At 39.0% G+C, this 18073-nt stretch overlaps 1 non-coding gene across 1 annotated transcript; it reads right to left on the bottom strand.

The window, feature by feature from the left end:
* Window positions 1-16407: 16407 nt before the first annotated feature.
* LOC148790387 (small nucleolar RNA R71) lies at window positions 16408-16512 on the bottom strand. The gene has a single exon (XR_016078960.1). It is a non-coding gene; the product is annotated as a small nucleolar RNA R71 (small nucleolar RNA).
* Between the last annotated feature and the right edge of the window lie 1561 nt (window positions 16513-18073).

Here is an 18073-nt window from a genome sequence, read left to right as displayed (position 1 = left end):
TCTTGGATCTGATCAAGAATAATTATTGATATTGTTTCTTGTTGAAGAACCACTTTGTTGATCATGTCTCATCATACGCTGTGTCATCTTCAGTGGAGGCGGGTTTTGGTCAACTCTTTGGGCGTGAACACCTATGTTGGGAGTTACTATTATTCCGTATCAGGTATTTTCCTACTTGCTTAATTTTGGTTTCAGATCTGGTCTGGCTTGTTTCAACAATGAACCTTGAAAAATGCAGTTTTTCTAAATCAGTGAATAGGATTCCCGGAAGGGAGAAAGAAAAATTTTAAAATTTTGCCCAACCTACTTGCAAGGTTCGACCATCCATATGATGGATCTCCCTTCCCTTCAGTGGTATCAGAGCTAGGTTTAATTCTTGAACCAAATCAGACCTGATTTGAACCTGTGCAAATGGGCATAATCAGTTCTACCCAATTTGCGTAGATTGTTGTTTTTTTTTTTTGAGAATTTAGTTCTCAGTAATGGGCATATGATGTGAAAATTATTTTTTTATTTTATTCTGATTTAATTATGGAATGGTTTTGTGATTATTTCATGGATGTGTGGGTTGTATGTGTGATGGAGATCGAAATCTTTAATGATGCCAAGATTTGTGCACCCTACATTTTTCTATTCTATTATTTTGGTCTGTAAATAATTTTTTTTTTATTTTTAGACAAAATGTATAGGATTTGATCTGATGTAATTAATAGAAAATTAGGGTTTTCTATATTTTTTTTTACATTGAAAGAAGTGTTGGTTCACATGGAGGAGTAGTAGACATTTCGTAGATACAAGATCTGCAATCTGCGTTTTGCAGATACTAAATTTGCTACATGTGATTAACCTTTGTTTTGCAGGTTTGCAAATTGTAAAACAACATAACACTACACCCTTTGATTTTTTTTCTTGCTGATCTTGATTGTCTTTTTTGGGTGTAATTAGTTTTTAGATCATGTTCTTGAAATTGCATGTTGTTTTGGACACCAAACCCTAGGCCGAATTTGACATAAGTTTGGTCCGTTCTAATTGGACTGAACCCATGGTTTGATGGGGTTATTTTTCTGACCCAAATTCGGTTATGGTCCAGGGGTTTGATGGCCCATCACAAGATACAATTCGGCCCACCCCTGTTAAACCCAGTTTTAATGAATTAAAACTGCTTTAGCCCAATTTCAGCATAATTGCTATATGGGCCGGACTACCTTTTGCAGTTCAACCCATATACCTTGATAATGTTATTTGATAATATTATGGGCTATGATGGGCTAATAATGTTTTAATTAATTAGGGTTTTGCAGATGATTTAATTGATAGGATCAATTATGTGATTGATTCATGCATGTGATGTATGATGTGTAATGTGCTACGTACATGGGCCATAAGCACTTGGCCCATGTTAATTCGATAGTGGATCTTTTGCACACCATGGCAGAATGCACATCATTGCCCTGGTGTCCCTAAGATCATTGGATAATCTCCCTTCTTGATGGGCCCCACATCAGCTTCCTCCCCGAGAGGAACAATGTGGAACCCTAGCCCGTTTAGGGCCCATCTAAATTTGACTTTGAGAAAGCCAATGGGAGCCACTTTGGTTTGACCTAAATAAAGAACTAGGGCATAATTACTCGTTTCCTCCAGTAAAATATAAGTGCATATGATAGGGGGATTCATATGATGAACTCTTTAAAGGCCTTTCATCATTAGCATGACGATGGACTTATCAGTAACGAGGAGATGCACCATATAATTGGGCTATCCATTTGCTGGTGAGTCTGTTGGATTGTTTGATAAGATGATAGGGGCGTCATAGACCGATGTGGGAGGAGCCTATCCTAAAATGGAAGACTCTCTTACAGTACCTTGGCGTTTACGAATATGACAAGTAAGCACTTACTGGACAGAAAGGTTTAATCTAAAATGGCACTGAACCTTGTCTGACTAAGGCCAAAGGGAAAGCTCATAAGATGAGTGGATATAATCCTTCACAAAAGGTGGTGGGGTTATGCAACTGAAACAGTTGACTCCATGCACTATATGTGATTTCCCACATTTCTAGAGACATAACCGCAATCTCTGTCATTGAGATGGGAGGGAAATCTTAGAGATTAATAAATGGAGAAAGAACATAGATTAAAAGCCATTTCTATGTAGTTAGTATGAATCAATTTAGGTTGTGGACTAATAATTTAATTTGCCTTTATCAGAAATGGCAAATGGATAGTTTACCAAATTGTTGGACGACAACAAACTTTAGGGCCCAAACTATGCTAACTGATTCTGTAACCTTAAGCTGGTATTAACGTCTGAGAAATTGGACAATGTTGCTAAAAACCCTGCTTCAGATCATCCAGGTGATAGGGCTTCTGAGGCCTGTAGAAGAGAGTATCAAGAATGGAAAGATAAAAATTTTCTTACCCGGTGTTATATCATAGCCTCTTTAGACAATCTGATACAAAGACAATTTGATCAGATCGAAGTGTCAAAGGATATCTTGGATAGTCTGAGGACCATGTATGAAGAGTAGAATCGTTCTACTTGACATAAGGTCTTAAAATTGTTTATGACCGCAAAAATGACTGAGAATCAACAGGTTCATGACCATTGTCTAAAGATGATGGGTTATATTAATGAAATGAAGGTGCTCGATTCAGGGCTTGATCATGACACTAAAATTGATGCCATCCTAAATTCCCTGCCTCCCTCCTTCAATCAGTTTATTATGAACAATAACATGAACAAACTAAATGTTAGCCTTCAAGAACTTAGCAATATATTGCAGAGGGCTGAAGAACTGATAAAAAAGGATAAGCCCATAGCCATGCTTGTTGAAGGTGGAAAGTCGGGCAAGAAGAAGAGAAAGGAAAAGAAAAAGACTTAGAAAAGGGTTAGAAAGCCTAAAAGGCAGAAGAAAGACAAGACATCAAATGCCTACCACTTCTGCAAACAGACCGACCACTAGAAGAGGAATTGTCCTCAGTACCTGGTGTTAGATAGTTGTATGCCCTTAGCTCCAATCAGAATAATGTACATTATGAATTTATTGTAAATGAATAAAGTACATATTTGATTCATGTTCCTTTGGTGTGTTTCTGTGTAATACCCTTAAACTGGACACTTATGAGACTCGTGCTAGTTTAGAATGTTCACAGCCAGTGGGTCGGTCTAGGGAGACCTATCATGATAAGGCTGACACTGATGTGCCACCAAGTCGGTTGGGGTGGCCTGTCTCAACCACCAGGGTGAGACCCAAGGCACATGCAGTGTTGGATTAATTGAATCTTTGAACCGGACCAGATTCCCAGTATTGCCCTGGACCTTGGAGATTAATGGGCAAAACTAGAAAGTTACACCCGACCCCTAGACTCGATTATGATACTGCACTAGGTGTCAGATTGGGCTGTCTTTGATGTACCAATCAGTGAGATCCTTAGCGGGGGTCAAAACCTGGGTATGTTGGGACAGTCTGAGAATTCATCTGAGTGGGTGATCATAGTGACAGGATCAGCCCATTTGTCGGACAAAGGTAATGATCGGGGATCCACTCTCTCTGATGGAAACCAAGACTGCCGGTAGCCGATTTCAATCGTTGAGATTTGTTTTGCAAAATATATTTTATATGAAATATAAAAGTATATATATTATGGTTTCTAAACATTTGCAAAAGGTTTTAATTCCCGGGATCCATGTGAGTAGATAGTGCAGCCGAGGGACAGGTTTTCTCTTGTCGGGTAGTGTTTGATCATTATGGGCTGAGAGGTTAAGTGTAAGACCATTGAGGATTATACCTGATGGGCTAATCTTGCATCTGCCCACAGTCTCTAGGTCTTACAAGGTGGCTTGGCCCCGGGACCACTTAGGGTAAGTGTTGGGCCCATAGAGCCCATGTGATGGGTTTCAGGGGTGCACTAACAGTGTATTCGGCCAGGCCTTGTCCCATGTGGTTGATGTGTAGATCAATGTTTGGGTCTCACGCCATCTTCAGTGGGAGCAGTCTTTGGATCCTTCCTTGGGTGTGAACACCTTCGTTGAGAGATATTATTTCTCCGTATCAGGTATATCCCTCTCCTGCTACTTTTGTTCAGATCTGGTTCGATTCATGGTTCAAGATTGATCCTTGAAAAATATGAATTTTCTAAAATAGGGAATGCGATTCCCAATTGAGGAGAGAGAAATTTTTGAAATTCGCCCACCTTATTCTGCAAGATTTGGGCGTCCATATGATGGATCTATCACTCCCTTCAGTGGTATCAGAGCCAGGTTCAAGTCTTGAACCAAATTGAATCAAATCTGAACCTGCGCAAATGGGCAAAAAGTGTTCTACCCGATTTGCGTAGATATAATGTTTTTTCTGGAAAATTTGTTTCTAGTTAATGGGCAATTAATCTGAAATTAATTTTATAAATTTGATTATTATTTAGAACTGTTCTTTATAATTTTCTTGATTTATGGGTTGTTCGTACACATGGAGATCAAAATCTTGATTGGTGTAGGGAACCTGCGATTTTGCAGTTTCTTGATTATTTTATTACATTTGGTCTGTAAAATAATTTTTTTTTATTTTTAGACTGAATGTATAAGCATTCGATCTAATGTAATTATTAATAGAAATTAGGTTTTCTATTTATTTTATTTTGGATCGAAGATGGCGGCGCAGAAGGAGATTTCGTAGATGGGAGAATCGCTATCTGCGATTTGCAGTTTATGAAACTGCAACCTGTGATCTAACCTCTGTTTTGCAGGATGGATTGTGCGAACAACCCTATTTATCTGATTCTTGCCTGTTCTTTTATCAGTAATTAATTTCAGATTAATTCTTGAATTAAATCTTTAAATAAAGATCAAACCCTAGACCCATTCGAACCAGATTGGTCAAAACTGGTTGGATCGAATCTAGGGTTCGATCAAGGCTGAATATTAGCCCTATTTTTCCCACTAATGGGCCTGAGGATTGATAATTAATTAAATGTTTAATTCGGCCCAACCTGTAAAGGCCCAGTTTTAAGTTGTTAAAACTGCTAAAGCCCACTTCGCGGATTAAGCTATATGGGCCGAACTAATCAACCCTAATTCAACCCATATACCTAGATAATATTAATGGTTAATATTATGGATTAAAAATGGGCTTCAAATGGGCTTTACAGATATTTAATTGATTGGATCAATTTATCCTTTTATGTGATGTATGGATGTGTGATGTGCTTCGAGCATGAACCATAAGAACTTGGTCCATGCAATTTCGACAGTGGCTCTTGTGCACCCAAGGCTGAATGCACATCATTGCCATGGTGTCCCTTTTGGTCATTGGATGACCTCCCTCAGTGGTGGGCCCCACCCCTCATGGAGAGGATATGTGCGGAACCCTAACCGATTTGGGCCCACTGAAATCTGGCTTTATGAAAGTCAGTGGGAGCCACTTTTGGTTTGACTTAGATCAAACTGGGGCGTAATTACTATTCTCTCCAGCTAATATGAGTGCATGTGATAGGGAGATTCATATGATGAACTCTCTAAAGGCCTTTGACGGGTTTGTCGAAGCCCTAAAAATTAGTACTAGTCCCACAATAAAATATTTGTAACAAAAGTGGTACTAGGTCGAATCCCACAGGGAGTTAAACAATAATCTCTTAGCCGAATGGATACTATAATTGAGTGGGAAAATTTAATAACTAAAATTAAAAAAATAAGAAAGCAAATAGCAAACTAAACAAACAAGAGAAAATCAGTCTTACCGAATTCTGGTTCAAGGGTTCGGGTTGAATCGATCCTAGGTAAATTTCAGCATTCTTGCAATTCAAGCATTTAGCCTTAGATTTATTAGGATAGCCATAATAAACCTTGTGTTTTCCTAAATTAGTTGACCAAACCCAGCATTCGATCAACACTTATCTTTAATCAACTGGGTACAATAGCGCTCCATAATAATTAATGATAGCATTAAGCTTTGTGAAAACAGTTAAACCAAAATAACAATAATTGAGATAGCTGCAATTATCGAAACTTGTTTCATCGATTCCTTTTAGGTTAAACCATGTCAATACATTGGTCAAAGGCTATCACGAACAATTGACCCAAAAAGATATTAACCTAATTGCTACTTGTACCACTATTCATGGATAGCAGTAGGAAAATCAACATTAATTCAGTTTGTCAAACTAATTAACATCAACATCCAATAAAAATATGCACAAGAATCAATGAATACTTGAATTTGAAAGCAAGAAAATAAATTAACTACAGAACCTCACAATGACACAATCGAACCTCCCCCCTTTGAACCAGAAAAAGAAGCTTAGCTGCTCATGATCTGCGTAATCTCCATGCTCTACTTCTCCATGACCGAACTGCTTTCTTGAGTTTCTTGATTTTCTTGATGAACTCTTGGATCTTGGAGTGAGTGATGCTAGAGCTGGTCCACCCTGCTCTTTATATAGCCAAAGGAGAGGGCTGTTTTCCAACTCCTTCTAGGAGATCATCTTATCTAAGGGAGTCCTGATCTTCTTTGAACTAATCCTATCCTATCTCTTATCTAATCCCCATCCTTCTTATCTTTATAGGATTACATTCAGAATTTAGATCTAATAAGACTCTCTCCCTCCTTGGAGGTTACATTCAAATTAGGACTCTAGGCTCTCGCATTCGAGTTGGGCTTCTCTGATAACTTGGGCTGCTTCCATGTTCTTCTACGAGTTGGGCTTCAGCTATGAAATGGGCCCGGCTACGAACTTGCTCCGAGTTCGGACCCAGTTTCGGACTCGATGCGGACCGAATCTGCTAAAACCCAAAACATAAAAGTTGTGGGCCTTCCTTTCATATTTCTAATGCTTCTTGAATTATCCAATTATGATTTCGGAATTGAAAGTTATGCCCAAATTACTGATTGTCGCCGAAATTGTGCAAAATCACCCGATTTGCCTTGTTTTCTTCCAATTGCCTTCTTTATTGCCCTGAATCGAAATACAAGAGTAATGAGTCCATTTAAGTGCTAAATAAATGTAAAAGAGTGAATATTAGGAGATAAAAATAGGGTTCTTTTTGGTCTCTTCAGCCTTCCATCATTAGCATGAGGATGGGTCCTTTAGTAATGAGGAAACACACTAGAAAATGGGCTATTCATTTGCTGTTGGGCTTGTCTGAGTGTTTCATAAGATGATAGGGGCGTCATAGACTGATATGGGAGGGGCTTCACCAGAAAATGGGAACTCTCTCACGGTACCTTGGCGTTCACGAATATGATGGGTAAGCACTCACTAGATAGAAAGGTTTATCTGAAAACAGCTCTGAACCTTGTCTAACAGAGGCCAAAGGGAAAGCTCATATGATGAGTGGATATGACCTTTCACAGAATGGTGGTGGGGTTATGCAGCTGAAATAGTTGGCTCCATGCACCCTATGTGATTTCCCACATTTCTAGAGACAACTCGTACTCTCCGTCACCGAGATGGGAGAGAAATCTCAGAGATGAATAAATGGGAATGGAACGTAGATTAAAAGCCATATATCTATGTAATGAACATGAATCAAATTAGGTTGTGGACTGATGTTTGCTCTTTTATCAGAAAATGGCAAACGGACAATTTGCAAAGCTTCTTGATGACAACAAGCTGAAGGGCCCAAACTATGCCGGCTGGTATAGGAACCTTATGCTGGTCCTAACTTCTGAAAAGTTAGACAAAGTGGCTAAAAATCCTGCCCCGGAGCTTCCGGGTGATAGGGCTTCTGAGGCCCGAAGGAGAGACTATCAGGATTGGGAGGAGAAAAACTCCCTTGCCCGGTGTTACATCATTACCTCATTGGACAATCCAATACAGAGAGTTCGATCAGATCGAACTTGCCAAGGACATATTGGACAGTCTCAAGACGATGTATGAAGAGCATAATCGTTCTACTCGACAAAAGGTCTTGAAACAGTTCATGACCGCTCAAATGTCCAAAGGGCAACAAGTTCATGACCATTGTCTTCGGATGATGGGCTACATCAATGAGCTTGAAGCTCTTGGATCCGGGCTGGACCTTGTGACCCAGATAGATGCCATCCTTAATTCTTTGCCTCCTTCCTTTAATCTGTTCATCATGAATTATAACATGAACAAGCTGAATGTCAGCTTACAGATGCCTATAGCTATGCTTGTTGAAGGATGAGCCTATAGCTATGCCTTTAATCTGTTCATCATGAATTATTACAAGAGCTCAGCAATATGTTGCAACGAGCAAAAGAACTGATTAAAAAGGATGAGCCTATAGCTATGCTTGTTGAAGCTAGCAAGACAGGCAAGAGAAAGTGGAAGGCATAGAAGCCTCAGAAGAAAGCCACTAAGGGTAAGAAAAAGAAGAAAGACAAAGCATCAGATGCCTGTCACTTCTGCAAGAAGACCGACCACTGGAAAAGGAACTGTCATGCCTACCTGGAATCCAAGAAAGGTAATTTCAAATCTTGTGTTATAGAAACCAATTTATTGGTAGCTTCTGTGTCCTAGTGTATTGACTTCGGGGCTTCAATTCATGCGTGTAACTCACTGCAGGGGTTCAAGGTGAGCAGAAGGCTAAGTAAAGGAGAAGTTACACTCTACTTGGGGACTTTTGCAAGTGTTGCAGCCGCGGCCATAGGAACCGTGGAGTTAATTTTTAGAGAATGAACAATTGTACTGAAAAATTGCCTTTATGTATAAAATTTAAGAAGAAATTTGATTTCTGTATCAAAACTGTGTGTGGATGGTTATTCTGTCTTCTTTACTAATACGATTACTATTAAAAGAAACAACAGATTCATCGCATACGGGGAACTAGAGAACGGTCTCTATGTTCTACATCCTTCTCTAGAAACTAACATAACCGAAACTACGTTGACTGAAATTCCCAAGAAAAGAGTCCGTGATACAGTTAATTCCACGTGCCTGTGGCATTACCGACTTGGCTATATCGGTGTTGACCAAATCACAAGGTTGGTAAAGGAGGGTCCTTTGGATTTTCTAACAGTAGAAGATCTTCCCACTTGTGAGCCTTGCCTACAAGGCAAGATGACGAAACGGCCATTTAACGGTAAGCCTGAAAGATGTACAAACACACTTGATCTTATACATACTGATGTATGTGGTCCCCTGAGTGTTTGGACACGCAATCAACACGTGTATTTCATCATCTTTACAGATGATTTCTCACGATATGGTTACGTATACCTAATGAGACATAAGTCTGAATCCTTTGAAAAGTTCAAAGAGTACATACAAGAGGTCGAGAAACAGTTGGGGAGAGAAATTAAAGCCCTTCGATCAGATCGAGGTGGCAAGTATCTCTTTGACGAATTCAGGGACTACTTGAAGGAAAATGGGATAGTATCACAATTGGCTCCACTTGCTACACCACAACTTAACGGTGTTTCAGAGAGGAGGAAAAGGACCTTATTTGATATGGTCTGGTTACTTCTCATACCCTCAGAGTTACCCACATCCCTTTGGGGTTACGCATTAGAGACTGCGATTTACGTGCTGAATCAGGTTTCAACCAAATCGGTTTCGAACACTCCATATGAACTTTGGACCGGAAAGAAACCAAGTGTCAGACACTCGAGGATTTGGGGTTGTCCAGCACATGTTAAAAGAACGAGTGCAAACAAGTTGGAATCCAAGACCAGCCGTTGCCTATTCATAGACTACCCAAAAGGCTCTGTGTGTTACCTGTTCTATGACCCAAGTAAGCAGAAGGTGTTCGGTAGCCGAAATGCATAATTCTTCAAAACCAATTACATCCTGGACACCCATCGTCAGGAAGTTGTTCTTGATGAGGAGAGCTCAGGAGCAGTGGGAGATGTTCCACAAGTTCCAAGTAGTGACCAACCTAGAAGATCCACTCGGGTATCCAGGCTACTAGTTCGTTATGGTTATGACCAGGATAGTTACCTGGTGGAAACCTTGACTAGTGAGGAGGATCCCGTAACTTATGCGGAAGCTATGTTGGACATAGATTCCCAGAAGTGGGTGGAGGCCATGAGAGCTGAGATGGACTCAATGGAGACTAATGGAGTTTGGACTCTAGTAGATCCGCCCTCCGAGGTAAAAGCAATTGGTTATAAGTGGATTTACAAGAGGAAGAAGGGCCCCAATGAAAAGGTTGAGACCTTCGAAGCTCGTTTGGTGGCGAAAGGGTACACTTAGAAAGAGAGCATCGATTATGAGGAAACCTTTTCGTCTGTGGCCATGCTTAAATCCATTAGGATCCTGCTAGTTGTAGCAGCATACCATGATTATGAGATTTGGCAATTGGATGTCAAAACTGCATTCCTGAATGGAGATCTTACTGAAAATATCTATATGCAGCAGCTGCAAGGCTTCATTGTTGCAAGTCAGGAACACATGTTATGTAAACTTAATAGATCCATTAATGGACTTAAGCAAGATTCTAGGAGTTGGAACATCCGTTTTGACTCTGCTATCAAATTGTTTGACTTCAAGCAAAATCTGAATGAGCCCTGTGTTTACAGGAAGACCAGTGAGGATAAGGTTACTTTCTTAGTTCTGTATGTAGATGGCATTCTACTCATTGGGAATGATGTAGGAATGTTAACTATGGTGAAAGTATGGTTTTCACAACAATTCTCCATGAAAGATCTTGGAGAAGCCTTCTATATACTGGGTCTTCGACTCTATAGAGATAGATCGAAGCGGATAATAGGATTATCCCAATCTACTTACGTTGACAAAATAGTCAAAAGATACAGCATGGAGAACTCCAAGAAAGGAAATGTTCCTTTTAGGCATGTGGTCACTCTCTCCAAGAAGATGTCTCCCAAGACCTCTGAGGAGATTGAGGGCATGAAAGACGTTCTCTATGCCTCAACTGTAAGGAGCATCATGTATGCCATACTGTGCACTCGTCCTAACATTGCTCAGGCAGTGAGTGTGGTAAGTAGATTCCAAGCCAACACAGAGCAGGAGCACTGGACTGCTGTGAAAAACATACTCAAGTACCTTCGAAGGACAAATGAGTTTTATCTGGTATTCGATGGTAGCTCACTACAAATCCAGGGGCATACTGATGCTGATTTCCAATCAGATCCAGATGATAGAAATTTACATCTGGGTATGTTTTCACGATGGGATCGTGTGCTGTTTGTTGGAAAAGCAGCAAACAGGGGTCCACGGCAGACTCCACAACCGAAGCCGAACACATTGCCGTAAGTGAGGCTGCCTTATGAATGAAGGTGTTCATTCCTGAATTTAGAATTCAGCACATCACCCATTCCACTGTTGTGTGACAACACTGGACCTACGGGAGATTGATGTTAAAAGGTAGCATTAGCGGAGAATGTGGCAGACCCGTTGACTATGCCACTGACACAGAAAGTGTTTATGAAACACGAGGAAAGTATGAGACTCCGGCTTGTACTAGATTGGACCTAAGTGCAAGTGGGAGTTGTTAGACAGTTGTATGCCCTTAGTTCCAATCATAATGATGTACATTATGAATTTATTGTAAATGAATAAAGTACATATTTGATTCATGTTCCTTTGGAAGAGGATTACATCTTGAACAATCATCATCAGAAAGTTATTGATGAGGAGAGCTCAGGGGTAGTGGGAGATGTCCCACAAGCTTCAGATAATAACCAACCTAGAAGGTCTATGCGGGTATTTAGGCCTCCAGTTTGTTACGACTATGATCAAGAAAGTTAATTGATAGAAGCCACGATTAGTGATGAGGATCCCATGACTTATATGAAAGCTATGTTGGACATAGATTCCTTGAAGTGGGTAGATGCCATGAGAGCTGAGATGGATTCAATGGAGACCAATGGAGTTTGAACTCTAGTAGATCCACCCCCTAGGGTGAAAGCAATTGATTGCAAATGGATCTATAAGAGGAAGAAGGGCCCCGATGGTAAGGTTGAGACCTACAAGGCTCGTCTTGTGGAAAAAGGGTACACTCAGAAATAGGGATTCGATTATGAGGAAACTATTTTGCCCGTGGCCATGCTTAAATCCATTAGGATTTTGCTAACTGTAGCAGCACACCATGACTACGAGATTTGGCAAAATGATGTCATAACCGCATTCCTGAACAGAGATCTTACTGAAGATATTTACATGCAACAACTGCAAGGATTCATTGCTACAAATTAGGAATACATGGTGTGTAAATTTAATCAATCCATATATGAACTTAAGAAAGGTTCTAGGAGCTAGAACATCCAGTTTGACTCTATTGTCAAACAGTTTGACTTTGAGCAGAATCCGGATGAGCCATGTGCTTACAGAAAGATAATGGGAGATAGGTTACATTCTTGGTTCTGTATGTAGATGACATTCTACTCATTGGGAATAATGTAGGGATGTTAACTACGGTGAAAGTGTGGCTTTCATAGCAATTCTCCATGAAAGATCTTGGAGTAGCCTCTTTACATCTTGGGTCTTTGACTCTATAGACTTAGATCGAAGAGAATAATAGGATTATCCCAGTTTACTTACATTGACAAGATTGTCAAAAGATACAGTATGGAGAACTCCAAGAAAGGAAATGTTCCTTTCAGGCATGGAGTCGCTTTCTCCAAGGGTATGTCTCCCAAGACTACTGAGGAGATTGAGGGCATGAGAGAGGTTCCCTATGCCTCAGCCGTAGGGAGCAGTATGTATGCCATGCTGTGCACTCAGCCAGACATTGCTCAGGCTGTGAGTGTGGTAAGTAGATACCAGTCTAACCCAAGACAAGAACACTGGACAGTTGTGAAAAGCATACTTAAGTACTTTCAAAGGGCAAAAGAGTTTTGTCTAGTATTCGGTGGTAGTTCACTACAGATCCTAGGGTATACCAATGCCGATTTCTAGTCAGATCTAGATGATAGAAAGTCTACATCTGGTTACATTTTTATGATGGGGTCCTACGCAGTTAGCTGGAAGAGCAGTAAACACAGGTCTACAGCAGATTCCACAACTGAGGCCAAGTACATTGCCGCAAGTGAGGTTGCTTATGGATGAAGTGGTTCATCTTAGAATTTGGAATCCTACCACTATTGTGTAACAACACTATTGGTAGAGGGGACGTCCAGATTCAGAAGGTAGCATCAGCGGAGAATGTAGCAGACCCATTGACTAAGCCATTAACACAGAAAGTGTTTGAAAAAAATGTAGAAAGTATGGGACTCCGGCTTGTACTCGATTGGACCTAAGTGCAAGTGAGAGCTGTTAGACAGTGTATGCCCTTATCTCCAATCAACTTGATGTACATTATGACATTTGTTGTAAATTAATAAACTACATATTTGATTCTTATTATATTGGTGTGTTTCTGTGTAATACCCTTAAACTGGACACTTATGAGACTCGTGTTAGTTTAGAATCTTCACAACTGTTGGATAGATCTGGGGAGATTTATCCCTCCAAGGCTGACTCAGCTGCCAGGGTGATACTTGAGGTACATGTAGTGTGAGTTTTCTTAAAACCCTGAATCGGACCAAATTCCAGTATTTCCTTGGACCTTGGAGATAGATGGTCAAAACTGGAATGTTACACTTGACCCCTAGACTCAATTATGGTACTGCACAAGGTGTTGGATTGGGTTATCTTTGATATGCTAATCAGTAAGATCTTTAGAGGGGGTCAAAACCTGGGTATGTTGGGATAGTTCGAGAATTCACCTGAGTGGGTGATCATAGTGATAGAATCAAACCTTTTGTCGAACAAAGTGAATGATCGAGGAATGCATTCTCTCTGATGGAAACCTAAACTGCCAACAGTTGATTTCAAACTTGTTGAAATTTATTTTGTAAAATATTTTTATATAGAGATATACTTATATATTAAGGTTTCACAAATTGTTTACAAAAGGTTTTAATTCCCAGGATCCATGTGAGTAGAGAGTGCAACACTATACCTTGTAGCCGAAGGAGAGGTCTTATCTTATCGGGTAGTGTTTTGATCATTATGGGCTGAGAGGTTAAGTGTAAGACCGTAGAGGGTAATACTTGATGGGCTAATCTTGCATCTGCTCACTGTCCTTGGGCCTTCATAAGGTGGCTGGACCCAATGACCATTTAGTGTAAATGTTGGTTCCATTAAGAGCCCATACTGATGAACTCAGGGGTTCACTGCGTTCAGCAGTGAATTCGGCCAAGCCTTGTAGCAGAGGCTAGGCTGAACCCATGTGTCTGATGTATAGATCAATGATAGGGTCCTACACTGATAAGCCTATATTTGTACATATTTTCATACCTCTAACTTGATGATTTTGGTAATAATGTTTTTAGAATTAGCATGGTACTACACTAATTATGATGAAATTGTCTTACAATGTAATTTGGAGCTTAATTGTGAAATTTTAAGGAGGAGTTTCATTTAATTGATCATGATAATCATAGAGGAAGGACCATGTAGTAATGATGCTTCTTAATGTAGCCATGAAGGAGAGAATCCATTGAAATCGGATTTGATATGTATGCAAAAAAATCAGGAAATTTCCTGTTTTGATATAGTTATCGTATTTTGGGAATAAATTTCTTCCTATAACTCGGGTTGAGGTGATTCAAATGGATAATTAAAGATAAGAGATAGGCTACAACTCTTATGTTTATCGCTCACCCTAATTCTGCCGCTAACCAAGTGTAATTCGAGCTACAAGTTTCGGGTCTAACCGTTAGCAGTTCAGAAGAGATAGGAATTCAACTGAGATAAAGATTAAGAGACCTAATTTGTGTTGAATGAGGATTCTGCATTGAGAAGAAATTGAGAGGAAGCTACACTATAAAAAGGACCATAGACTCATGGCAAGGGGGCACATCCTTAGAGAGAATTTGGAAGAGAAGAAAAGAGGAAACGGATTCAGCATGCTAGAGAAGGAGAGGAAGAATCCGAATCCAAGAGGGAGGAAGGCGTAGTTGCTGTACTTGTCTTCGACCTCCAAAGGCTAAAGTTTTCTTGTTATTCTATTCATTCTTTGATGTGTTCTTGTTGTATTTCCCCTTTAATTTTCTTGAGTATGTATGTTGAATTTAATGATGTCTAGCTAAATTCTCTTAGCTAGGGTTTAGATGGATTTTGATCTTAAGATTATATAGTTATTTGTTTAATTTAATTCAAGACCTTTATTATTTGCATGAGGAATTTTTATTGTTGTGCTTAATGCTTTAAAAAAATTAGTCAATCTTTTAATGATTTGATGATTCATTCATGACTGACCAAAGGATTGTTATGAATTAGATCCCTAGGCAATAAAAATCGCATGATAGACTATGATATCAAAAGATGATTGGCTCATGTGTGGGAATCAAGGAAGCTTAGTGAGTCAAATCCCCTTTTACAATTAGAGGTTTCCAAAGAACTTAATGCTTATTTTACCTTTTGACAAGTACTTAGAAATTTGATGGTAGAATTTGATTAATAAAGGATTAATATAACTTGAGAAAGCTTATTAATTAATTTAGGGAAATACAACATCACATGTAAATAACTTTAATATACCTTAGGGTAATTTCGGTCTTGAGTTGGATTAAATAGGTTTTTATATAACCTTGATTTAATGAAATCTAAACCCTACCTGCATCCATCCATCTATTTAGTTTTTATTAAGTTCTTGGATTTGCATTAATTCTTTTAGTTTTTATTCATTCAATTGATTCACGAGTTCAACTTAGGTTAGTTTAAAATTGATTTGGTATTGTCATTTAGTCTTTGTGGGATCGACACTTTTCTCATCATTATACACACATTTGACTAAGGTACACTTGCCTGAATTAACTGTGCATAAATCACACAACAAGTTTTTGGCGCCGTTGCTAGGGACTAGTTTATTGCATATCAAAACTTCCTAAATTAGCCTTAGATTGAATATATATTTGTTTTATGTAAGGATTTAAAATTTTTGTTTCTATTTTAAATTTTCGTTGGATTCTGCTTTACAAATTTTTTTAGGAAATTTTTAATTTTTTTTGTAGGTTCCTAGTGCATGACACACACTAGTGGTGGAGAATTAATTCCCCTTGATCAAGAAATCGAAAGGACTTTGAAAAAGTGAACAAGGGAGAGAAGGAACAAGATGGCTTAAGACCAAAATAATCCAAGGACATTGAGCTCCTATGCTATACCTACTTTGGATGGTACGACATCAAGCATTAGGAGGCCGAATGTGTAAGTAAACAATTTTGAAATCAAGCCTGCAATTATTCAGATGATCCAGATGAGTGTGCAATTTTCTGGCCCCATTTATGACCCTAACTCTCATATTGCTAATTTTCTTGAAATATGTGATACTTTTAAGCACAATGGAGTTAGTGATGATGCCATTAGACTTAGGTTGTTTCCCTTCTCCTTAAGGGATAAAGCAAAAGATTGGCTTCACTCTCTTTCTACAGGTTTGATTACTACATGGGATGACTTAGCACAAAAGCTTTTATCTAAGTATTTTTCACCTGCTAAAACGACTAAATTAAGGAATGACATAACAACTTTTTCTCAATTTGATAATGAAACCTTATATGTCGTGGGAGAGATTTAAGGAACTGCTTAGGAAGTGTCCTCACCATGGTCTACCTGTTTGGATGCAAGTGCAAACTTTTTATAGTGGCATTAATCAATCTAATCGTTCAATGTTAGATGCAGCTGCAAGTGGTACCCTTATGAGAAAAACTCTTAAAGAAGCATATGAACTTTTGGAGGAGATGGCAGCTAATAGATATTAATGGGGCAATGAGAGAACAAATAAAAAGGGAGTTGGAATTTATAATGTTGATTCTACCACTGCTTTATCGGCTCAACTTGTTGCATTAAATAAGAAATTGGAAAATTTAGGGGTTTCAGCTATGAGTGTTTCTTCTGTTCCCTTTCCTTCGTGTGAGCTTTGTGGGCAAGGGGGACAAGCTAGTGTAGACTGTCAAGTACAAAATCCATTTCCTTCTTCTTCTTCCGAACAAGATAATTTTTTTTCTTATGGTGGAAACATGTCAAATTTCAGTCCCAACTCCAACACTTACAATTCAGGATGGAGAAGCCATCCAAAATTTTCTTAGAGTAATAACCAACAAAGAGCACCTCCCAGCTTTCAACAACAACACTAACAAAATCCACAAGAGAAGAAGCCAAATTTGGAGGATATGATGACAAAATTTATCAACAGTACAGAGGCAAAAATTCAAGGGTTAGAAACTCAAATTAGACAAATTGTGCAAGCAATGTCGGCAATGCCACAAGGAAGATTACCTAGCAATACCGAGAAGAATCCCAAGGAACAAGTAAAGACCATCACTCTGTGATGAGAACGAAAAATATCATATTTTTCTCACTTAAAATTTAGTCTTTTATATTTATTTTATGTCCAAATGCACTCATTATTCTCATATTTTGGTTTAGGGCACGAAATGAGGCATTTGGTGAAAAACAAGGTTAATCGGATGATTTTGCACAGTTTCGGCACCGTTCAGTGATCTAGACATAACTCTCAATTCCGGACTCCGATTTGGATAATTCAAGAAGCACTCGAAAAATAAAGAAAAGGTCTACAACTTTCATGTTTTGGGTTTTGACAAATTCGGTCCGCATCAAACACGAATTCTGGCCCAAATTCGGAGCAATTTTGCAGCAAGGCCCATTTCACAGCTGAAGCCCATTTCACAGCAAGGCCCAAATCCGTAATTGTTTGATCCCTCTAATCTGCGAAGCAACTAGGGTTTAATGATTTTCTGCGTCAGGAATTGTTAGATCCTAAGAAGAACAGTCAACTAAATTAAATTTAACCGCTTGTGCTTGTGTTGTTTAGATTCATCGATCTCTAATGCTTAATGCTATTGCTGGATTAAATCCTTAACGCTTGTTTAGGGGTTGTTCAGTAGTAAGGGTTAAGAGGATCACTTGTTTTCTGATTAACTAATAGTAGGAAGATGCAGGAAAATAGTTCCTACAATGAATATTCAAAGTCTGAATTGATTTATCATTGCATCGATGAGCAGTAGTGTAATTCTGATGGTGGATGTTATCCTAGTCCAAGATTCGTTTATTGATTTCTCATTTAAATTTCGTTCTCTTTAATTCTGATTTTCTTTATTTTAAATCTGATTTTCATACACCCCCTCCATCTTTCATTCACGTAGCACATA

The sequence above is a fragment of the Nelumbo nucifera genome, chromosome 7 (genome assembly GCF_055504915.1).
Source record: "Nelumbo nucifera cultivar China Antique chromosome 7, China Antique-T2T, whole genome shotgun sequence".
Classification (NCBI taxonomy): Eukaryota; Viridiplantae; Streptophyta; class Magnoliopsida; order Proteales; family Nelumbonaceae; genus Nelumbo; species Nelumbo nucifera.
Note: the sequence above shows the minus strand (reverse complement) of the source record. Positions and strands in the feature narration are given on the sequence as shown.